This window comes from Stegodyphus dumicola, chromosome 5 (assembly GCF_044657685.1).
Source record: "Stegodyphus dumicola isolate Sdum_Otavi_A_Nest chromosome 5, ASM4465768v1".
Taxonomy (NCBI): domain Eukaryota; kingdom Metazoa; phylum Arthropoda; class Arachnida; order Araneae; family Eresidae; genus Stegodyphus; species Stegodyphus dumicola.
Window position 1 is genome coordinate 229,327,439 of NC_140772.1, and position 26,634 is coordinate 229,354,072.

Here is a 26,634-nt window from a genome sequence, read left to right on the forward strand (position 1 = left end):
GGATTAGTAAACAAATTACCTTGTTTGTTCTTGATAATAATTTGAATTATGTAATTTTAGGACTTTATGAATGCAAATTATTTGAGTTGAGTATTGATTGTACTAATTTAAAAATTAAACAGAGAGCTACTGTACTTAATGATGACTGCCATTTTGACAGCCGACCCATATCTCTACACCTCCAACTTCAAGGTGGTACAACAAATGTTTATCCATGTGTTAATAATAATGATGATGATGTAAGAAATTTTCCAACCTGTAAATCTCGGACTACAAATCCAAAGGAATTAGTTTCTCAGTCTAACATTTATGTGAAAAATGCTGTTTCTAATACTGTCGATAACAAAGGGTATAACTTGGAAAAATTGTTAAATGATTATTCATCTGTGTTTTCTAAAAATAAGTATGATGTAGGAAAAATTAATATTGAACCTCAACGAATTAATTTAAATTCTGATTTGCCTGTATCATTAAGACCTTATAGAACATCCCCTATGGAAGAAGAGGAAATTAAGACCCAAATTGATCAATTATTACAAGCAGGTATAATTAAAGAAAGTTGTAGCCCATATTCGTCCCCCGTGACTTTAGTACTTAAACGTGAGGAAGGGAAAAAAACTAGATTGTGTATAGATTATCGAAAATTGAATTCCCTGGCTAAAACAGATGCAAACCCTCTTCCTCGCATTGACACTTTGTTAGACAAATTAAGTAAAGCAAAAGTATTTTCTACAATTGATTTGAGATCTGGTTTCTGCATATCCCGATTCACCCTGCAGATACTGAGAAATTAGCTTTTTGCACGAATTTTGGATTATTCGAATGGTTAAGACTCCCTTTTGGTTTCAAAAATGCTCCTGCAATTTTTAACAGAACAATTAGACGAATATTAACAAAAAATGAAATTAATTTCGCTTGCAGTTACTTTGATGATATAATCTTTTATTCTTCCTCTGAGAAGGAACATTTAGAACATTTAAAAATTTTATTTGAGGTGTTTAAAGAGGAGCATATTAAATTGAATCGAAACAAATGTGTGTTCGCCCGAGATCAGATCACATTTCTTGGCTATGAAATAAAAAATGGTAGAATAATTCCCGATAACCATAATATAGAAGTTATTAAGAAAATTAAAAACCCCAGTAACACCAAAGAGTTTTGGGAAGTGTGAATGTGTATCATAGATTCATTCCGAATTATGCAACTATTAGAGCTCCATTAAACAGACTCTTGAAAAAAGATGTCAAGTGGGAATGGGATGACCAATGTCAAAAAGCTTTCGACGAAATGAAAAGAATACTGATTTCCAAACCTGTTTTACAATTGTATGATTCCAGTAGGCCATGTCATATTTTTGTTGACGCTTCTCAAACTGCTGTTGGAGCTGTTTTGAAACAACCAGATGAAAATGATGTCCTTCACCCTGTATCATATCATTCCCGAACTTTAAGAAATTATGAGAAAAATTATACGATTACTGAGTTAGAATGTTTGGCCATAGTAGATGCCCTAGACAAATTCTATTACTATCTGCATGGACAAAAATTTATTATACATACGGACCATGCGGCCCTCGTTTGGCTCAAAAATGTTAAAAATTTAAAAGGTAGACTCTTCCGTTGGTCACTCAAACTAAGTATGTTCAATTATGAAGTAAAGTATCAGAAGGGCTCTACCAATATTGAAGCTGACATGCTTTCTAGACATCCTGTTTCACAGCACCTCCAACATTATGTACATTTACTTGATAGAAATGAAATAATCCAACAACAAAAAACTGATAATGTCTGCGGAAAAAATTACCAAGAGATAAATGATATGATGGTAATTAAGAAAAAGAATTTTTATAAAATTGTAGTACCTAAATCTTTAAGATTAAAATTGTTGAATAAAACCCATGAAAATTTTGGTCACCCGGGAGTTCAAATTATGCTTAACTTAATCACCTCTCAATATTATTGGCCTCATATTAGCGAAGATATCGGAAATTTTGTTAAACATTGTCATACTTTTCAACTTAATAAAAAGAAAAAACAGAAAAAATTTGGTCTTATGCAAGACGTACCCCCAACCGACAAACCTTTCGAATGTCTCTCTATTGACACTGTGGGAGGATTTAATTATTATAATTCTACAAAAAAATATTTGCATATAGTTATTGACCATGCAACAAGATATGTCTGGGCTTTTCCCTCTAAAAGTGTAACTTCAGAAACCTATGCCAATTGTCTAAAACAAATATTTCAAATACAAGTCCCCGAAAAAATTCTAAGTGACAGGAATGCAGCCTTCACTTCCTTTAGATTTAAAAAATTTCTTAAAAAGCATAATGTTAAACAACTTTTAACTTCATCTCACCATCCCCAGACAAATGGTAAAGTAGAAAGAGTAAATCAATCAATAGTAAGTCGACTAAAATGTAAAGTAAATTCTTCTTCTAAAAAAGTACCATGGACTAAAGTGCTAGAGCAAGTTGTTATCGAATATAACAACTACCCTCATACGGTAACTAAGTTCACCCCAGCATACTTACTATTTGGTAACCTCCCTTTTGAATCTCCAATTGATCAAAATAAATACCCTTCTTAAAATGAAGCAAGGGCTTTAGCAAAGAAAAGAACTATCGAATACCACCGAAAGAATAAAACTAGATATGACATCAGATTTGTAGAATCTAAATTTCAACCTGGAGATTTTGTCCTTTACGAGGAATTTGAATACCCAAATACTAGAAAATTGACTTCACCCTATTCAGGCCCTTATCGGATTATGAATAAATTATCTGAAGTTAATTATGAAATCGACAGGGAAAATTTTCACACGAAGAAACCAACTGAGATTGTACATGCGTCAAAATTAAGGTTCTATTATCCACCCGAGAACTTTAAATTACATAATGAATAAATCAAAATTTATAAATCAATAAACTATCCATAACCCTTCTTTTAGTTTTCATCCTGTTGTCCCCCTTAATAGTTGATTTATCTCTCAGCGTCTGAAAGGGTTGTCTGCCCTTTTCTTTTACTGGGCTCCTTCAATCTTGAGTTTCAGGTTCAATGCACTTTCCGTGTGGGAAACACTCAATTGAGGCTATACTACAAGTAGAGTACTATACCGTCACATTTCCTTGAGCTCATGTTTTCCTATGTTAGTGTTATAAATTGTAGCAACAGTTGAAAAAGTTAAATTTCAGTTGTTGAAATTTCTGAATTTCATTTTATGTTTCTGCAGCATCATGTACAAAAAACTGGTATGGATGTTGGAAGTTAAATTTTGTTTTGTTATCATTAATAAAAGAAAAATAGAGTGACAAAATATGTTAAAGACCTAGCAAAATGTGTATTTTCAACAAGAGTATAAGAGCTCTAGTATCGTGACATAAAAACTCAAATGTTTTCAGTGCCAATGCTGATCCATAATTCTAGCGCTAATTAAATGATCCGGAGATCTCCAAAGACCAGTAAAAGACTGAAGATGAGACTGAATGACAACTCTAATGATTGTATGGACTCATACACAAACTGTGAATGGCATGCCCTAAGATATAAACTTACAAATTCAGTTACTTCCTATATTTCCTATTGCCGCGTAGCTAACCAGCAATATGTTATTAGTGCTTTATTTGTTCTGCACTTAGTTACTATATTATAATTTCATTAATCATTTATTATATTTTATATACTGTATTAATTATATTCAAATATTTTATGTCATATTTTATGTAAACATTTTGTGTGCCTTGAGGTAAATCCAATCAGTTTTCCTACTCACTTAATTTCCTAATAACTAAATTTTCTGCTCTCACTATCTGGACTGTCTTGGGTCGACGGCCGCGACTGCAAGCCTTTTCAGATGGGGGGGGATAATCTGTAAAGATATTTTTAAAAGCAATTGATTGAATTAAATTGTATTAATATTGCTTAATAATGTGTTGGCGATTCTCTACCTAAATTGCATCCCTGTTCCTAAATTTTGGCGAAATCCTTTCTTTAGTATAAAATATATTAACCTGTTGGCGCCCGCCAAATCGCCAAACTCATAAATCTGCCATATTACATAAAGTACTTAAGAACACTCCTGATGAGAAGATAGCGTCACCTCGTGATTTCAATTAATATCGCTGATTGGAGGGGCCTCGTGACGTACACATGTGTATAAGTGGGGCTTCTGCTCAAGGTACGAGGAGAACGCTTACGAGATGGATGCTAAAATAAACCTACCACTTTATATTCCAAAATTTGTCTCATTCCTGTTGCCCCGGCTGCACAAAACAAATAATGTATGAGAAATTACATTTCATATATATATATATATATATATATATGCATTTATATATATATATATATATGCATTTATATACGTTTGGTGAGGCCGATTGCAAGCAAAATACGAGGTGCACATCTACATGTTATATCAGTCCTATATACAAACTTTCAACGTTCTGAGGCTACTCGTTTTTTCGTTTTTGAGTTATGCGAGATACGTACGTACGTACATACGTTCGTACAGACGCCACGAAAAATTCTCTTCAGAATTCATTTTAAAGCAGTTTTTTAGGTTTTTTGGAGGAAAGGAGTCTTTTATTCTGTCCTTACGTATAGATATCACGCAAAAATCATAATTCAATAATCATAATTCATTAATCATAATTCAAAAAAATCATAATTCATTAATCATTAATCATAGCAAAAATCATAATTCATTAATCATAACTCAATCATTTTTAAAGAAAAAAAATGTACAATTTACAAACATATAAAAGTATAGAAACTGAGATCACTGAGCCGGGTAACAGAGTGAATATATATATATATATATAAATGCATTTATATACGTTTGGTGAGGCCGATTGCAAGCAAAATACGAGGTGCACATCTACATGTTATATCAGTCCTATATACAAACTTTCAACGTTCTGAGGCTACTCGTTTTTTCGTTTTTGAGTTATGCGAGATACGTACGTACGTACATACGTTCGTACAGACGCCACGAAAAATTCTCTTCAGAATTCATTTTAAAGCAGTTTTTTAGGTTTTTTGGAGGAAAGGAGTCTTTTATTCTGTCCTTACGTATAGATATCACGCAAAAACATCGTTAAATTGCATTCGAAAGCGGTCAATGTGGATATTTTCGTTGAAATATGCTGCCTGAAGCTTTTCGCGATTACAATACTTCCTTTTCACTTCGTACAAGGAAGTAAAAAGACTACATTACTGACCACCTTAGACAGTTGACCTTAGAGGTAATAGACAATAACCCCAAAAATGCTACTAAGATCTTCCCAGATGGCAGCAAAATTATTGACTATGCAGGTAGCGGTGTTTATATTGAGACCTCCAGAGGAGAAATGACACTTGGGCAACGCAATCCAGATCACTGTTCAGTTTTCATAAGTGAACCGATAGAAACCAATTTAGGACTCGAGGCTATACTAACGGAGAAGAATTTTGAAGATCTGTGGATCCTATCCGATAACCGAAACTCACTCCAACATCTTAGAAAATGGATTTACGGAGATAAGACTAGTATCTCCGTCCTACCCAAAACTACACATAATTTCTCAGCATCATGATATCTGTTTTCAGTGGGTCTCTTCCCATGCGCATCTTTATGGCAACGAAATGGGAGACAAATTAGCAACAAACTCGCAAAGAAGGGCTGTGACCTTTTAATTCCCTCCTCTTCCGCCTTCACCTAATTGGAATTATATTCTCTGAAAACATTACAAATTATCGAGTTGTTGGTGCCTCCCACCCATCTCTGACCTGGGCGCAAGCCTGGTTGGACTCTAACACTTCCGTGTGACAGGAGCTCCCGAACTGCGCTCTCACGTATTGCCAGAGGTCATATTACGAGCTTCTCTTTCAAGGAGGACAGGAAAATCTTTGCCACATGCACCGAGTGCCGAGAACATCAGGTATCTGCCGAGCACATATTAAGCTGCTTGGGCCTCTCTAGGGAGGATATTTACCCCAATCCCTCCTTGTGTTCTACGTTTTTAAATTCAACGGTCTTTTGGGACTTGTCTGACTTCGTCAGAAACCAGAGAGGAAGCAACAACATATATTCACACCCGTCATTTTACGATGCTCTTTAAAATCAGAAATGATTTTTTCGACGACCTATATTAATATGAATATATTCTTGATTTTAATGCGAGTGATGCAAATTCGATCTTTTGTGATACTTTTATCCAAGATGCTGAAACAACTTTTCATCATTTATATCTAAATAACCAGGTGAAACATTTCTGCATCAATCGTGAAATCATCTCAGTCTATAGTATGAAATTTTCAGAGTATGATGTCGATGCATCTGAGTCAGTTTTTATATATGTTTGAGGCTTATCTGTTTACTTTTTAACCAATACCTTATTTTTAGTACTTTCCTTTTACCCTTTTTCACCATGAAAGAATGTTAATGAGATAGCGAGCGTTTAATTGGATTAAGGTAGAAAGAAGTGCCATTTAAGCAAGAGTTTCGTAAGTTAGTGTTTAGAGTGTGTCTGCTTATTCCATGCCACGTTACACCGTGGTTGTTAGCTATTTGATTCTGTGGTGTTGAGTGCTTTTAGCCATTTGGCTTTGTCTCGCCGGTTTTCTACAAACTTAAGCCATTACATCGCGTTAAAGTACCCTGCGAGGCGTTAGGCTAATCTATCATATTTGAAATTGTTCATTGTTACGTATTTCTGTTAAGCCTTGGCAGAAGGTTAAGAAGTCCTTGGCTTATGTAAACCCAAATTGGGTAATTGTTAATTTTGTGTTCAAATAAAAGGATCTTATACACCCTTCTTCTGACTTTGTTTTGTTTCACAAAGTTAGAAGATACATGAAAGCCAGAAAACATAAACAGTCCTTGCTGGGATTCAACATGTATCTTTCACTTGCTGGTTGGACGCTCTAAACGCACACCATGAAAACACGCGCGAGGGAAAACAATAACTCTTAACAAAGTGGAAGGATGATTGCAATAACATAATGAAATATATGTAAATAAAAGCACAATTTATCTGGTTTTTAAGGGAAAAAATTTTATAACGAGAATTTTTAGAAAATACGTCATAGATGTATTTTACATTGAAACCTATTTAGAAGATAATGCCGACACATAATTTAAGAGATTTGTTTTCATCACATACTATCTCCCCGTGAACTGCAGATGTTCAACACGGGGCTTACAAAAGTAAGTTAATTAAAATATTAACTATTACCTGCATAAGTAAAACGAACAAAAACAGAGAAGAGCAGTCTGGATTTCACAAAAGCAACCACCTGTTTCGTGAAAACGGTCATTGTCCAAGTCACGCCGAACATTTTCAAATTGTTCTGCAAGCCAAATCTAAGGCCACCAAACGTAGAGCATGAAAACGTTAACTGTTTCACATCTTGAAGTACATTTTTTTAACACATAAATTATTTTATCTTAGATTGAAACGAAACAGGTAACTTGCAAATTCACAGCGACCAGATAAAAACTGAGATAATTTAAAATTTAGAGACAAGAAAGACTTGAGATACAGTCTATGGTAAATAGAAGGAAATAACTTTTTGGTGCTCTCAGCATTACAAGATGAAATATATTCCTCATTCCACTTAGCTGAAAGTAGTCTAGTAGCTCTATAATGATAGGACTTTCAGTAGCTCTATGGAATGCTAATATTGATATATATGGGTAAACTTTAGGCACCTTCAGCTACAAAATTAGCTCTTTCATTTTCATAGAATCCATTTAAAAGATATTAAAAAACGTATTTTAATAAGGTATGAAATATGCAGTTCACATTTAGAGAAGATTTCAGATATCATGAATAAAAATCATTGTAATAAACAAACACCAATAGCTTATGAATTATTTTCCTTTACAAATTTGTCCTAAATAAATAACTAAAAGATAATTACCTTATTACAAGAAGAAACGGGTTCTCTTAATTAAAATAAGAACATAAAACCATAATCAATAACCAACTAATTAACACGAAAGTAAACTCTTTATATTCTCTCTAGTTTTATCCACCTTGAATGTGAGTACGTTCTGTAATGAATCGCAATTGGAGTTTTTAATTTATTACTTAATTACTAATTATCCTATTCTGTAATTATAAACACAAAACGTGGGTTACGGATATCTTTGTTTTAGAAAATTAATGAGTCTTCTTCAATACGAAACACGATGCTAGAATCGGAAACGAATTTTAAACTCAAATAGGCGTGTTAGAATAGCAATAATTCGAATAGGAATATAAGATACATGAGAAATATTTTACTTTGCACCTTCTTCTTGACAATTTATTACAATTGCAAATACTTCTGACAGTCAAAATACTTCGAACAATTACCGGCAATGCTGATTTAAATAAACTCCTGTCTTCAAAATATTTATAAGGAAACGCAATTATTTGAGATACAAATGTTTATTTCAAAGTCAGCTTCCACCAAACATCCGCCAAAGCACGCATGTTGTCTTTCAGTCACAGAAGCATCCAGAATTTGATATCTATCATAGACTGGATGTCCCAGCATTCTGGATGACTTAACTTGTTTGACAATTCCGTAAAACGGTACTGAGGCATACGCAAATTGGATTCAACAGAAAGTTAAACTATTTTCTGTATATTGTGTATTCAGTGATTATTTATTATTGCTTATATCTATGTCCAGGTCGACAGTTATGAGCTTGGCATCTCGTAAAACCATGGGTTGTAGAGGCATTAGGTTTTTTTCGAAGTGGGAGACGTGAAAAATGTGCAATGTCATCGCTGGGACTCGAATCTGGACCTCTGGAATACGCGCCGAGTGTGTTAGCTGTTACACCACGAAGGCATGCCAAAAGGAGAGATAAAATACATTATAGATCGCTCTTGGGCAAGAATCTTACCGTTTGGTATTCCATTGCCGAGAAGCGTACCACTTAAGAGGTGGCTCAACGGCGGGAGAGATGATGCTAAAAAAAAAGGGCAGTAGCATACCAATAGACGCAACCTCAGAAATGATATGAATTATATATAAAAATTCAAAACCTTATATACTCCCCCTTTTAAAGGGCGACTGAGGATTAGGTAACCCAGTCGCCAAATCCTGGTAGTGAAGAATCATCATCCACCAGCTTTCAGGTCGGGCGCCACTGTAGAGTCATTAGGTTTTTTCCGAAGCGGGAGACGTGAAAAATGTGCTGTGCCCCCGAGAATCTAACTTGGACTTCTCGATTACGCACCGAGTGTGCTAACCGTCACACCACGAAGCCATGCAGAAAGCAAGGAGAAAATGTATTATAGGATAAGATTAGAGAGGCGATTATCTACGCGATGCTGTGTCAAAAAAATATTGCGCAGTTTCTTCCCAGTTTTTATTGAAAGCATCCCTTATCTCTCCTTCCTTGCTACTTAGTTTCTAGATATGACTCTTGGAGTCACATATCATACGGTGCACCATTCTGAAAATACTTATTAAAGTTATAAAATATCCTCTCCAAGTTTCCAAGGATTTAGCTACTAAATGACTTTCAAGTCTGGATACTGTCTGGGATGGCACACAAGTTTGTCAGCTATATTAATGGAGTTTAGCAGATACGACACTGGAATGCTTCTGTGCTGATTTATGCAGAAAAAACCAAAGACATGACTTGAAACTCGCGATATGTTTTAAAGGAAAACCTGTAGTATGTCAGTTCCTTAATTTAATAACATCTCTTGCTCAGTATTTAAAGTGTTCTATTTTGAGACAATGCAACAAACAAAAGGTAATTTAAACATATTTCTTTATGGCTCTTCCCCGTTCATAAAAAATGGAGACTAAGAAGAAAAATCACAAAATTTAAAGGACTAATACCACTGTGCTTTTAAAGCATTTGAGATAGAAACATAAATATTTCGTCCATTAGGGCTAAAGAAAAGATTTGGAGACAGGCCAAACGTAGAACATTAATCACAACTCAACTCTTCCTTCTTCGCCAATCGTTGAAAACCTTTTGTGTCCCACGACACAAAGGAAATACAGCCTCATATGTTGTAATGATAAGAATGATAAAGGTAGTGCAGAAAATAACTGTAATAAATACAAAAGATGTGAAATATATGCACGTCTACAGCTATATATACGATTTATGTATCTTAGAAATTATTAAGATAATAAAGCAGAGAAATCTGATAATTTCTTTTTGACGTTGTCGTTTATAAAAATATAACATATTGTTACATTACAGTCTTAATATTGAAGCGAGTTTTGTGCTTTACAATATCTTTTAACAGCAAATTCAAATCAAAAGAAATAGAAAATCACTTGCTTATTAGTGTTCATAATTAATGTATTCGTAATATTTTCATTAATGTACTTTAAATTCACGTTTACTTATTAATAGGTTTTTCATTCGATAAAATCCCAAATTAATTGAACACTGTTATTTATCTAATGAATTTTACTGATAGTTCATTAAACTATTAAAAAATTTCTTAAGGTCTTACACTTTAGAAAAATTTAAATAAAAAAAAAATAAAAAAATTCAATCTGAAATTTCCAGATAATAGTTCAATTCCTTGAAGAGCTTGTAGAGACATTAGGTTATTTCGAAGTAGGATATGTGAAAAATGTGCAATGCCCTCGACGGGATTCGAACCTCTGAACTTTGGAATACGCACCGAGCGTTCTGACTATTACATTAAGAAGGCATGCTAAGAAGGCGGGAGAAATATCTTGTACAGTCCACCTTTTATAATGCAACTGGAGATTAGGTGTCTAATCGCCCCACCGTGGTGGTGAAGAATCATCATGCACCAATTTTTTTTTTTTTTTTTTTTTAGTTTGGACGCCACTGTAGAGACATAAGGTTATTTTGAGAGCAGGAGACATGAAAAATTAGCAATGGTTTCGCCTGGAGTCGAACCACGGACTTCTCGAATACGCGCCGAGTCTGCTGACCATTACACTACTAAGGCATGTTAAGAAGGCGGGCAAAATACCTTATAAGGTTATAAGGTATTTCTCCCACTTCCCTAGCGTGCCTTCGTGGTGTAGTTGTTCTGCATACTGAGCCGGTATTGCACACTGAGCCGGTATACACTGAGCCGGTATTGCACACTGAGACGGTATACACTGAGCCTCCGTAGTTCGATTCTCGGCGAAGGCGGTTGCATATGTTTCATCTTTTCTGCTTCCAATTAACCTAATAACTCTACAAGTGGCGCTCGAACTAAAAGGGTTGTGGATGATGATTCTCCGCACCCAGGATTTGGCGACTAGGTCCCCTAAAACCCTAGTCGCCCTTTAAAAAGGGAAGTATATAAGGTATTTCTCCCACTTCTCTAGCGTGCCTTCGTGGTGTAGTGGTTCTGCACACTGAGTCGGTATTTCAGAGGTCCGTGGTTCGATTCCCGGCGAAGGCGGTTGCCCATTTTTCATCTTTTCTGCTTCCAATTAACCTAATGACTCTACAAAGTCTTACACGTTAACGTTTAGTTTCAAATACATTAGTTTTGGCTAAAATTAAAATTTAAGATAAATAAATTAAATAACATACCAATTGCTTGAAGAGATTAAAGTTTAAAAAGTCAAATATATGTATGTAAGATAAAAAATATACCTGAATCAGCTTTATAACTTAATTTAATAATAGGCTCTTAATTACCCATTTTTAATTTGGGTGTTTCGTTTCTGTATTCTAAAAGTAGTATTAAATTTTATAAATTGCGCCATTTTCTAGATTAATCCACTCCACATGACTTGCGTAATGCTGATGGCGTAGCTAATTCGATACTTGAACTCAAAATTTTGAGAACTGAAATCTTTCTAACCTAAACAAAAACCTTCTCTTCTATATTAGACTAATGCACTTCGCTTCTACATCCTGCTCTGTTTAGACGCTATTTCGCCATGCTCGATTTCCGATCACAATAGTATTAAAAATGTAAATGTTCTTGAATAGGCACGATTAGAATGCAAAGCAAATTGCGGCCACAAATATCAATGGAAATAAGAACGGAATTTCATCTGCCTCAATTGCTAAGTTTCCTTTTCAATATGGATCTATGTTCTACGCCAACCAATACTGCTACCTCTATCTGTTTGTTTATTACATACGAGTATATATGTGATAAAAGCAAATAGAAGTACTGACGTGAACACTGAGATGTAGAAAATCAGAAATACTGATAGCATAGATACTTGATACTTGAACCGCAGACTTCTAATGACTAACAAACTTGGCAGTCGCGACGGTTTTAATTAAATTTTAAATTCATGTTTATAAGCACACTTCATTGGCACTCTAAGCGTGCCTATTTTCTGAACATTTATATTTTTGAATACTTTTGCGACAGGAAGAGAACACAGCGAAATGAAATGGCGTCCGAGCCACAACAGAAATACAAGCGAAGTAAGCACTTATCCAATATGGCAGGTCACTAAAGATGAAGGTTTTGCTTTACGTTAGAAAGGTTTTATTTCTCAGAGATTAGGTTCCGAAATAACTACGTCCTGAGCTTTACGCAAGCTTTGTGGTATAGATTAATGTAGAAATGATGCAGTCCAGAAATGTTATTATTATTTTTAGAATAAAGAGGAAATAACCAAAAAAAAAAAAAATCTGATGTGTACACCACACGACCTCCTTGCGCGGAATATTAAATTATACGCAATTTTTCTTGTATTTCATTTTAACTTATTGAATTCAATTAACTTTACATCGTCGACACTGCATAAACCACAACAGAATAAATGCACATTTAAAATTCACTATTTTTGTTTACCATAGCGACATTCTTCCGCTATTTTCACTTAACAGCGTAACATTTCGTCCGTATTATAATTCAGAATGCATATAAATTTATATCATTTGAAGAATTATCTAATCATTGCCGTATTTCTCGTTCAGTTAATTCAGTTCTCCCTTCACGACAAGGTACAAATACGTAAAAACTCAAAATATCTATATTAAAAATTATGAAATAAATCTGAAACACTTATTTCCTCGAATAAATTCCAGAATGGATTAAGCATGATTTAATTCGCAATAATAAAAGAAGGCGTTATCGTTGTTGTTGCGAAGCTTAGTTTCTCTAGATTGGCAACAAATCCGCTATTTTGTCAAGTTTGAAATGTCAATGAATATGTCCGCCATTCGCAAATTGAGTAGGCTTAGCTGCACTTAAACAACTTTTAAATTGTTGACAACTCCACAAATATTCCATGCAGATTTACTAAAGGCATAAAAACCTAAACTGGCAGATAAGAACAATATAATTCAATCATTTTTAAAGCAAAAAAATGCACAATTTACAAAACATATAAGAATAAAAAAACTGAGCTCACTGAGCCGAGTAACGAAGTGGATATATATATATATATATATACATATATTTGTATACTTTTGGTGCGGCCGATTGCAACCAAAATACGAGGTGCACATCTACATGTTATAGCAGTCCTAGATACACAATTTCAACGTTCTGAGGCTACTCGTTTTTGAGTTATGCGACATACGTACGTACAGACGCCACGAAAGCTTCTCTTCAGAATTCATTTTAAATCAGTTTTATAATTTTTTGGGGGTAAAAAGAGTCCTTTAATCTGTCCTTACTTGCGGATTTCACTCAAAAACATCATTAAATTGCATTGGATAGAGGTCAAATTCGATATTTTCGTTGAAATATGACACCCGAAATTTTTCGCGATTACAATACGATTACAATTTCGTGCAAGGAAGTAAAAAGAGCAATTAAAAGGTAGCAATAAAAAGAGCAATTATTACCAAAATAATTCATAGAGCTGATTTACATATTTTGTATCTTATATATGTTTAGCAAATTAAAAAATATAAAAATCACATTGCAGAGACAGGGTGTTCTTTTTGGTAACCTACAACGTTGCATCTACGTAGAAAACGAAGTAGCGAATACTCGCTATGTCTTTGAAGAATAAATACTGCAGAAGAAGGTCAAATAACGTTTTTATTTGAGGAAAAGGAAAGTAAAACTAAAAAAAAAAAAAAAAAAATCTGAAAGGTTTCAGATTTTAAATTACGTCCAAAGAGGCGTTTCTCTTAACGATTTGTGTGTGACCTTTATTTATTTATTATCATGCTCTTTGCACTCAAACCATAAAATTCAGTTCAATAGCAATGTCGCAAAATAATTTTAAAATGAGCCTATCTTTAGAATTTCCGATACACAGTTCCGCGCTCTGGAGATAAAAAGGTTTCCCCCCCCTCCCGTAGAGTGTTATCATTGCTTGCTTTTAAATCGTTGAGTTTTGTTTATCAAAAATTCGTTCAAGTTTTACAAAATGTGAAACCGATAATAAAACAAATTCCAAATTTCAAATTTGGTCTTCCAGATGCCCATATTCGCAGTAGGATTACGTCATTCAAAATTGGATGGCTCTAGGTACCGTTGTTTTATCACTATACGAGAAACATACACACATTTATGCAAATTCTTCACTATTTAATTTCTTCAAATATAATGCAAGACTCTAACATTGGGTGGCAACAGTTTGAAAAATGAAACGGACATTTATAGTGATTCAACGCAAAATCGCAAAATGAAAACAATAGCCCTTCAGGTACAAATCTTCTTTGGAACTAATAATTGGTTAGAATAAAATTTTTACAATACGAATAAAGTCCTTGCAATGCAATTCAAGTGGTGTGGTGTATTTAATAATGGCAAAGCACACTAGGGCTATCTACCTAAGGGGAGGGATGCCTTCGTGGAGGACTTTCTAAGGAAAACTGGCTCGTATACACGTTACACATGGGGAAAACCACGAAAACACCCATGCAGGCACAATGCAATTCAAGAAACTGCAAGTATGGTATGCAGATTTCAGTTTACTATCAAACAATTTTAAGCTAAATAGTCATAATAAGGTTATAAATTAGTTTTTCAGAAATCGAACATAAAGTCTTTATTTTGAAATAAAATGAGAAAGCGAAAGGGTAGGAAAACGTGTGCAGGGATATTTTTTTCATCTTATATTAAGGTCACGTAAAGACTTCTGCCTTAACTCCATAAACAAAAGACTTAATTATAAAGGACATAACTACCATTATTTAATTCATTGTATCGGGTTGCAAACGAGGTTCGCAATAAATATCTCTGTCAAATCGCAATACTTTCTATTTTGCCACAACAACCTATCTGCGAAGTGAAAACAGTAAACTTTTCCGAGATTTGTTCGAAATATTTTAATTATTGAGTTATAGAGACACTAGATTATTTCCAAGCAGGAGAGCTGAAAAATGAACAATGCCCTCGTTGGGACCTCGAACCATGGACCTCTCGAAATCAAGCCAAGCGTGCTGACCACTACACCACGACGCCATTGCTAAGAAGGCGGGACAAATACCTTATATACTACGCCTTTTAAAGGGCGACCGTGGATAAGGGGACCCAATTGCCATATCCTGGTGGTGCAGAATCATCATCCACCACCTCTTTTAGTTCGGGGGCCTCAGTAGAGACATTAGATTATTTCGAAGCAGGAGAAAAGAAAAATGAGCAGTCCTCGCCGGGACTCGAACCACGGACCTCTCGAATACAAGCCGAGCGTGATGACCACTACACCACGAAGGCATGCTAAGAAGGCGGGACAAATACTTCATATACTCCCCGTTTTAAAGGGCGACCGGGGATAAGGGGACCCAGTTGCTTGCCAAATTCCGGTGGTGGAGAATCATCATCTACCACTTTTTTTTAGTTAGGGGACCACAGTAGAGACATTAGATTATTTCGCAGCAGGAGAGAAGGAAACAAAGCAATACCCTCGGCGGGACTCGAACCACGGACCTCTCGAAGCGCCGAGCATATTGACCCCTACACTACGAAGACATGTTAAGAAGGCGGGAGAAGTACCTTATACAGTTATGAATATTTATAAGTTCTACATTTAACACTAAACAAATCGTAAATTAATTGAATATAATATGTTACATATCTTATAGATTTAAGGAATATAATTTCCATTTTCAAAATAAATTGATAGAAGTATTTTAAAATAAAAGTCCGTAATGCCTCGCACTGGCCAATGTTCTTGTTTATGTTAATGTTTAATAAAGCATTTTAAGCAAATTATTACAAATACAGTTATTTATTATGCTCTGTCCTGAGCCCTACTGTTCTTTGCCATAATGAGAATATTTTAATTCACTACAAATGAACATCATCATTTAAGAATCCGTCAGATAAATCTGATTTTATTTAATTTCAGTTTGTAATTCTTGCACTCCTCCCCCCTCAAAAAATAAGGAGAAAAAAGAAAAAGAAAGAGGGAACAAAAGCAATGCATTCAATAGATGTATGTTTCCAAAATTTGATCTAAGTAGTTACGTTTGATTCTCTATCGTTACATCGATCACGCAGAGCCTCTTATTCAAATTCTGCTGTTTAACGTATTTCTTGTGCGACAATAATGACTGTGCTTTCCGAAACTTTCTTGAGATTCGGAAATTATTGATTTAGTAATTAATTTAATTCCGGAGATTCGAGATTCCTTTTTGGAAGAATCTGGAGAATCACGAGATTCTGAAAGGAAATATTTAGTTAAATATATATATGCTTTAAATAAAGAAGAAAATCAAAATGAGACAGAAATAATCACACAAAATCAAGACGGAAAGTTTTGAATTATTGTATATTTTGTTTTATCTTTGAATTATATTAAAATAATAGCATCTGTTTTTCAATTCTAATAATTTATTTTTCTGCACAGGTTTCTCTTTGCTCTCCCTTGTGCACTCACATCTACATATTAAAAGATAACTCGGGATCAAGGGTCTGAAACAGCCCAAACGTTTATATACATATATCATGATATATATGTTATAGTCAATTTATATATACACACACACATATATATAGAGAGAGAGAGTCATTAATATCTTTATATATATATATAAGCGGCTAAAGTCGGTGTGTGGCCGATAATTTATTGTTGCCACTCGGAAAAATGAGCACTGAAATTAACGTTTCCGCAGTTTTTAATTAATATCTCGGCCGATTAAATTTGTATGAAGATGACAACGATATCGATGGATTCGGGGAATTTTTTTGGAATCCGAGGATACGCGTCTTGAATTTCAACTCGGCGCCGTTCCGTAGATATTCGAGAAAAAAGAATTTGGCACGTAACCAAATCCCTCTAATAGGGAAAACCCAAGGAATAAAGTAGAAAATATAGAGAAAACGTAGGGAAAATTAGTTTTTAATTAATAACTCGGCTAATTAAAGCCCCAAGAAGACGCGAATAGTCAAAATGGCGTGCCACGGACCTGCGGAATCCAACGGTGTGCTTCTCTAAGCCCGGGAGCCAGCCGTTTCGGAGAAGATAATGGTACTTCACGCCATATATATACATATACGGCTTAAGTGCCGGTTTGTCGCCGATAGTATATTGGTTGCTAACTGTACTAGCCAATGGGGTGAAGTTGCCACTGCACAAGGTTGCCGTTTCAATTTAGACGTACACAATTTCCTTAAAACTTTCCTTTGCTATGACCATATCAATAAGTTTTAGGGCTAAACGCTTAAGCGTGTTGGCATTTTTTTTACCTGAGCCTGCATTTGGACACGGTCAACTTTATGTTGCCTGTTCAAGAGTTAGTGAAAGAACGGACGTAAAATAAAAATTATTGGATCGTCCTCGGCAAGGCGAGCTTAAAAATGATGGAAATATCTACACAAGAAATGTTGTGTACAAAGAGGTCTTTGACATGTGAATTAACATTTCATTATTTAAATCACCTTTATTGATTGAGCTAGAGGTGGTTCTTAAGAAATGTACCGCCAGTGGTTTCCTTCATTACGCTCTACTTTAAGCAATTAAGCAAGTAGAAGGGGGAAACATCGTGGGGGCAGTAAGCAAAGGGGCGTCCTCGCCGCCTGCCCTGGGGAATTCAGTTTAAATTAGCAGACACCTTTGCACAAATCATTTTAATTACAATTTATAATATCTAGAACAGCGGTCATTTCGTATGACCACCGGCCTTTCTAGTACATATATATACAGTTTATATACAATTACGTACAATTATGTGCAATACGCACAATTGCGTACAATAGCTACAAATATAGAATTACGTACAATTTATATACGCACACATATATATGTCGTATTTTGGTAGTCGGGCACATGAATGAAGCTTGGTATCAAATGACGACAGAGAAAGAGTTAGCTGCTTTGTTTCCACATCTTTATTCAGTTCAAATGGTACTGGTTTGACAGATTTTCCATAAGAAAAGAGCAGGACACTATAGTCCAGCTAGGCCGAAGAATAGAAAGTGAGAACGGTATGGTCAGGATGAAATCCTTACTTCAGATTAAGTTAGTTTTGCTTCTCAAGACATTTTAATGGGATAATTAATACTGCTGTAAAACTATTATTGGCTGTTTTAGTTATAGCTCCGTTTACATAATCAGAATTATGTAAGAGTCATATGCTATGGATTAGTCTCGAAATGACGCAGTGCAAAGAGAGATAGCTGTGTTTAGAATAGAGAAAGAAAATCAATTTACGCTGCAAATTTAAATTATAATTTATCTTTTACATATTCTTAAATATATATCTTTTTCATATTCTTTAATTTTCTTACACACACACACATATATATATATATACATATTAGCTGATATCCACCCGCTTTGCTGGGCACACTATCTATTTCAATGTGAACCTAGACTTCTTACATGGACGAAATGTCTAATTTCGAAATGGTAATTAATGTAATTTTTTTAAAAGTCGGGAAATATAGTGCCAGTCAGTGAATCTATCATACAGTGATTTTTCTCATCACCCACGAGGTATTGTGTATTGGGATGCGTCCCCATTATTTAAAGTGGCGGAATCCCCATTAGGCGTATACCACGAAAAATTGCCAACATAAAACTAAGGTTTATATATGTTTAACTGTTGTCAAAAGTTTCATGAAAATAAATATTATTATCTTTGTTTGTTATCAAATTTTTTAATCAATTATAATTATTCGTCCCTTATTTTTTATATATGGTAATTTTTATAAATAACAATAACATTTTTATTTTTTATCACAACCCTTTATTTCACTCAATAATAACATTTATTTTCATGAAACTTATGATAACAGTTAAATATAAATGTTAGTATTAACCTTATCATTTAAATGTTGTTTGTATTCATTGAATAGATGCAAGTTATTTACCAATTTAATAATTTCAAAGGAAAATACATTCATTGGTAACATTGTATTTCATCTCTAGTTTTGGCAATAATAAAAGAAAATTCTGAACTTGTATTTGAAAACCAATGTATGAGATATATGTAAATGTAAATATATATATCATTATTCAATCGTAATAACTGAAAATGTTCATTGCAATTTTCAATTTTTCAATAATATCGTTTTCACCATTCAGCTCGATTGAAAACAGAATTCTTAGCTCTTTGCTGATCATATTTATTTTTATCTTATAGTAACTTTCTTGATTCTTAAAGCAACGAACTGATTGCGTGTGAGTTTATTTCATAAACTTCGATCAAAATTCGCTGCATCGAAACATGGAACTATGAAGAATTAAGGAAGAAAGGAAACTTAAGATCGTTGTAACTTTCTATAAAATTCTACCAATTTCGAGAGATATTGACATTGCTGAATTTTCTTCAGAAATGTAAAAGAATTCGGAGTGGTTTTGAAATCTATAGAACAATCTGAAGACAAAAGCAGCATAAGGTTTATGTTTGCCTAATTTTATATTTTACATCTAAATGTATTTCTTCCATATATTGAGAATAAATGTTAGTTTGCAAATTACAATAATCTCCTGATATGTAATTTTTAAATAAACAAAACCTACTTACATACGAAGAAAGTTAAGATATCGCACATTTTTTGGGGGATAATACTTTCATATTTAAGATACTACAAGTATCAGAATAGCAGGATAATAACATTCCAATTCCCGATTTTTCTAAGAATTTTTCTCTAGAATCATGAATGTCAAAAGATGAAGAGTAAAAGACTTCAGTTTCCTTGTACAACCTAAAAATAATTTAAGATCGAATTTCAAATAAAATCCCTATACAGTTACTAGTTTATCAAGAAACGCGCATATTAAAACTGCGGCTTCGTTTAGCAGATCGTGTTCCCGTCATTCATCTCCCTTTATGGCTAATTAGTTATCACTGTTGGCCCACCAAGCGAACGAGCGGTAAAATCGGTTGAACACTGGCATTTCAGTCCGAGGTTCGAATCCCGCGAACGGGATGGCCGCATGGGAATCTTGTGGTTTTCCCTATATGTAACGTGTATACGTACCAGTTTTCCTCAGGCATCCCTCTCCTTATGCAGATAGCCTTCGAGGTTTTGCTATATTTAAATCAATCAAACCAAGTTATCACTGTTAACGTCATAATGTAATACGAAAGTGGCGGCAGACTAAGAAACACATGCAAGTATTTGTGGAGTGGAAAAAATCTTATATTTTTGGCGTTTTAGAAATTTTCTTTTTTTTTTTTTTTTTTTTTTACATACGCGCTACTGCTTTAATACCAACATGTGATGTATTTGTTTATCAAATACGATGTATTTGAAATACATGGATTAGTAATTTAAAACGTGACTAAAATAAGTAAAGAAATGAGAAAAGCTGTTCAAGACGCACTTGATCACATCACGTGTACTCACCAATAATGTGTTTTTCATAACCTGTTAGGCATAATTTAATTTTATAAGAGTTATTTTAATTTGGAAAACCTTTCCTATCAATTCTTGTTTCCACTTACAACTCCCTACTAGAATGAGATTTTAGGATCGCGTTGAGTGCAAATGATTTAGAAGAAGTATTTAAGGAAAGTTCAATTTACTTCGAGAGAGAATGAAGCTATGAATCCTTAGCAGCGCGTGCTTTCCTTCGAGCTAAGTCTCTCTTGAAGCTGTAATGCTCGGCCATATTATTACGTACCTTTTGATAGTCGGCCGCCTGCTAGTTTAAATTAAAGGGTTAACTACGTTATATACTTGAGGTTAGCTTCGGCTAAGTCTCCTGTGGTTAGTTATAGTTTAGTTTCTTATTTGTTAGTCTCAGTTCAAGCCCGAGTAGAGGCTTTGTTGTAAGCCCGAGAAAAGGGCAGACTGTTATTCTTATTTGAGTAAAATAAAGGGCCTTTTAACCCTTTTTAAGTCTACGTCTTTAGTTATTTCAACTCAGCGATGCGTCGCTACATTCCTTAAAGAGGTTATCACATATGGCTACAGTCCCTGCTAGACGGAACTTTTCTGAGAAACGAGGTTCTGGTAGCACTGGTTTAAGCGGGAGGATTCCTAGAAAAAAGAACACCGCTGGAAGCCAAGTCCCACCTAGCTACGGAAATAATGTTGCGGCTATGCAGGATTTTTTCAAACCTCACCGAAAATGTCTCGGGTCCCGAATAGAGACAACCAATCAGACGAAAGTTCTGCTCCTGAAGGATCAAGTGATCGAAATTTTAGCGATAATCGATTACAGTTTGGCGTTCAATTCTTTGTAGTAAGTGAGAATGGTAATCTAGCTACGTCTGTTTCCTGGAACTGTGCGGGTTCTGAGAATTGTCTGTTTCAACATCAAGTCCCGCGTAGCCGAAACATAATGTGATTGGGACCTAACGTTCACCTTAGACCAGTGTTTCTTAAACTGTGGATCGCGACATGCACCAGGAGATCGCCAAAAATTTAACAGTTTTGATTTTTCTTTAACTTATTATAATAATTTTACAATTAACAAATATTTTTACACCATGTATCTGAAAATAGATAAAGATAAGACAATACAGAAAAAGAAAACAGAAAAACATTTCGACGCATTCTTTTATAATAGAAACGTTCATTTTACTTGTTTGACACGTGACGCTGTCATTTCGTTTGTTAATTATTTAAAATTTTCACATTCTATTGTATGGTTCTTCATCTTAAAATTAGAAATTAAAGTTAATAACCTAAAACTGCAATAGTATTTAGAATATAAGGTATTTCTCCAACCTTCTTGGCGTGCCTTCGTGGTGTAGTGGTTTTGCACGCTGGGCCGGTATTCCAGAGGTCCGTGGTTCGATTCCCGGCTAAGGCGTTTGTTAATTTTTCATCTTGCCTTCCTGAAAATAATCTAATGTCTCTACAGTGGCGCCCGAACTAAAAGGATGTTGGATGAAGATCCTCCACCCTCAGGATTTGGCGATTGGGTCCCCTACAAACCCCAGTCGCCCTTTAAAAAGGGGAGTATATAAGGTATTTCTCCATCTTGCCTAGCGTGCCTTCGTGGTGTAGTGGTCGGCACACTGAGCCGGAATTTCAGAGGTCCGTGGTTCGATTCCCGGCGAAAGCAGTTGCTGTTTTTCATCTTTCCTGCTTCCAAAATTTACCTAATGTCTCTACAACAGTTCAAGTGAAAACAATTAACAGTTTCACACACGCGTGTGTCGGATTTGCGCAATGCTTATGGGGTCCCACAAAATTTTCGTAAATATTATGGGGTCTTGGGGATTGTGAATAAATCTCAGTGATAAAAAGGGGTCACGAGTGAAAAAAGTTTAATAAACCCTGCCTTAGACAAAAGGAGTGAGGAACTCTGTAAACCACTGGAGCACAAACGAAATTGTTGTGTCTGACATAATTGAGAATTGAGTCAATTTTTTAGATAGTTAATAATTACTGAAAAGAATGTGAAGGTTAAAGCTCTATTCCCGGTTGTAGTCGGGAAAAATTCTAAAGTACTAAATTAAAAGTACTACAACTTCACTGAAAAGGAAAATGTGATAATGAAGTTTCAGTTTCACTTCCTAATGGAAGTTATTCTTTAACAACGCAGCTCTTTCAGTGTAAGAGTTTAAAGGGGTACTAACGTGAAAATTTACAGTTTTATGCCCTCTTTACTGTTGATTGTCGCCTTATAAATATTTTATCTTGATATAAGTACTATTTTCAGGCTTAACAAATAATGCGTCAATTGAGAGCTAGCGAATTCAGGAATTTGGAATTATAATTGAATATTTTCTAATCAAAATGCGAAGTTTTTCAATTATGCTACTCGGGTAAGGTAGTTTTATTCTAAAAGAAAATAAATTCCTATTATTTGATACAGATTTACTTTAAATAACCAAACTGTAACTAAAATGTCAACTTATTCACGAACAAGATTAGAAGCTGTATAACTCTCAAGCTTTCAAAAAAGACTAAAATTCATCATCAGGAAAAAAGTTATCTTGCTGAAACATTCAAGTAGATAAAATTCGCTAAGAATCGAGGTAGAATTTTTCTTCACTTTTCAAAGTAAAGAGAGGAAAAAAAAACGGGTTAGAGAATCATAGCTTCTTCCTTTCAGTAAAAATCCGAAAGTATTGAACGAGTATTTTCTCTTACCTTTTAACTGATTTAAGAATGATTGACTTTCTTTAAGTTTTTTTATAGATGTTTTATGTAAGATTATTTTCTTAGGAAACCTGTTCCTCGGATAAATCATACTCTGTCGTCTATTCGCCGTCTTCTCTATACATTGAAATCCGAAATATATATTGCGATTGATTTAGTCATCATAATGAATCTATAGTACAAAATAAAGTTATGATGTTTTTTTAAACTTTATACCGTCTTTCAAATGAGTAGTTCTTTTAATGTCAAATGCTAAAGAACTGTCTGTTAAATGCTTTAAAAGTAAGTGGTCAGCATATCCAGCTGGTAGGTGGAAGATTTAAGAATCCTGGCGAAGACATAGTTGCTTTTTTAACAATTCCTGTTACAAAAGACCTTGAAAATTCAACCGAACACTTTCGGCAAATGTCATTTGATTCTTTCAATTACCAGATGCATGTGAGGACTGGTGTTAAGAAATCAAGGGACATTTAATTCGTTACAAAATCATCAAATATATTCATAAAATGCACGGAGTATTATTTGCCAATTAAGATTTTATATATTTATTTATAATGTTCGTTCATCTAATAAAAGTATTAATTTTCCCTTTTTTATTTTGCTCTTTTAAAATATACGTTTAGAAAGAAAGGAGAGAAAATATATGAAAGAATTATATTAATAAAACTGATTTAAAGCAGCAATTTTCAGATTAAGTAACTGACATCCATGCTGATAAATCTTCCGTAAAATGTCCTTCATGAGCATATGCTTCGAAATTTATAGAGCCAGTTCATTAATTATAAAGGAAAAAAGTCTTAAATTTTATATTCCGGTGAACTGCCAATGACATCAACTGCTATAAATCAACTATTAGTTGTAATTGGGAATGAACACAGATGAAACATGAAATTTAATGATAGTTATGTTTAAAATTTTGTACTTTTTAGCTGTTTTATGAAATTATGCATACAATGACACTAAATGTAAACACTGTAAAAATAATTTGGTTTATGTTTGATGTATGAAAATACAGCCTCAATGCATTTAAAATGCGAAATAGATAGATTTAATAAATTGTGTACCTCTTCCATGCAACATTTCAGCATTATAAGTATGATAAGTTAAAGAGTCATTGGATTTTTTTGAAGCAAGAGATATGAAAAAATGAGAAATGCCCACGCTGGGACTTGGACCTCTCGAATACGCGCCGGATGAGCTAACCGTTACACCACAAAGGCATGCAGGAAGGAGGGAGAAAATAACTTATAAAGTATAAGTTTACTCTGCTGGAAGTATGGAGTTTCATCATTCAATGATGAAACTCCATACTTTCTTTTCTTTCCATACTCTCCATACTTTCTTTTCTTGTTCGCAGTATTATTTTGATTTATTTTCTGTGGACAGCAGACATAAAAATATAATATAAGTTCTAAAAGTTAAACTAAACTCACTGTTCTGAGTGATCGCTTTTGATGTAATCCCACCTTAAGTAATCAGAAGTTTTCATAAGCAGGACATCTTAGCCATTTGTAGCGTCAGACAGCAACAAAACATTCAGTATATTTTTAATATATGTTATGTAATTGAATTTTAAGAAAATGTATTTTTTAAACGCAAAGCACCAAAAAATCGTACGGATATTTCGCCTCTCTTTCTATATAAAAGTAATACACACGGTCTCAATCCTATTAAATTAAGTATTTATTATCTCCTTATCTTAATTATTTAATTACATTATCATTTTCTTATAATTTTAAAAACGGTAATAATTTAAATCCTAAGTGTTTACGTGATAGGTATGTTTAAACCTGCTGCAATTGCTCTGAAAAATTATTAACTGAAAATATAATTAATATAATTAAGACACAATAACACGCCGAATAAATACTAATTCAGAAGTCAAACAACAAAAATCAGCGTTATACCTACAAAATTGCAGCTAAAAATTTGCGGTTTTGCAGCTGAAGATGATGGTTCGGTAAAACCATCGAAACTAGTCCTGTGAAAATTTTGTAGGTATAACGCTGATTTTTGTTGTTTGACTTCTGAATTAATAATTAATATAATTTAAATGTATTTCAAATTATGTTGAAATAAAATTAAATCGTATGCCATAATTGTGGGAGTCCACAGTAAAGTTTTAAAAGTTGTCTTTATTGTTTTAATTTCCTTAATTTGTTAAATGACTGAAATGATCATATAGATGCAGATTAAACTAGCTATACGGCACTGGACATTAGGCCAGAGAAATGAATGACAATTTCACCTGAAAGTTTACGTTTTCTTAGTTTCTAGACTAGTGTTTTAAATTAAAGGGGAAAGGGGGAATTAAGAAAAGGAAATACAGGCATTTTAAAAAAGAAGGGTATAATATCCGAAGTGGATGAAATAATATCCGAAGTGGATGAAGTAAAATAATCTGATTCCGACACCACATGACTTCCTTGTATGGCCTATTACGTTGTACACATTTTTCGCTGCATTTCATTTAAACTTATTTCCTCGAATTTCACTAGAGATATATTCCTCACTCAATTAATTTAGTTCTCCCTTCGCGGCAAAGCAAAAATACATAAAAACTCAAAGCATCTTTATTAAAAACTGTACAATACAGAAAAATATAAAACACCACATACTGTTCGAACAGTTAGAAATTTTTTTACAATTAAATTTAAAGTTTCTACACAAAAACAAGCAATCGGTCAACGTACAAGAAGGCAGATTTTTTTGGTGAACAAAACCAAAAGTTTAATTTTGGTTCCAATCGACAAAAAGGCATTAATTATGTAAAGAAGGTGCAGAACCGGGTTTCAACTGTAAACAAATGGCAGTTCGTTAGGCTTAATTCGACACTTAAACTTTTAAATTGTTAATTATTCTAAAACTATTGCAATGAGATTAACAAAAGGCATAAAAACCTTAATCGAAACATAAAAACCACATAACTGAACCATTTTTAAAGCAGAAAATGCACAATTTACCAACATTTATAAGAATAAACAAACTAAGCTCAACGAGCCAGGTAACAGAGTGGGAATATATTTTGTTTCATTAGAAAATAATTAGTAAAGATAAAAAAAATTAATAATAGTCTTTCGCCAGTGCTAGAAGAAATAATAATTTAACAAATAAAATAGAATATAATATCTCATTCATATAAAGCAAATTAAATGTTTTATTTATGTAAATTCAATTGGAAACAAATAAAATGATTACTGCTACGAAATAGTTTGCTATATCATTCAAAGTCATAAACATAAGTAAATACCGAGGAAGAATGTAAATACATGAAA

General features: G+C 33.9%; 1 protein-coding gene and 1 non-coding gene across 2 annotated transcripts in view; both read right to left on the reverse strand.

Moving 5' to 3' along the window:
- Positions 1–26,634, reverse strand: part of LOC118191555 (glutamate receptor ionotropic, NMDA 3A-like) — a 391,320-nt gene that overhangs the window by 321,775 nt on the left and 42,911 nt on the right. The gene's annotated exons all lie outside the window — the stretch shown is intronic.
- Positions 15,493–15,565, reverse strand: TRNAT-UGU (transfer RNA threonine (anticodon UGU)). The gene has a single exon. It is a non-coding gene; the product is annotated as a tRNA-Thr (tRNA).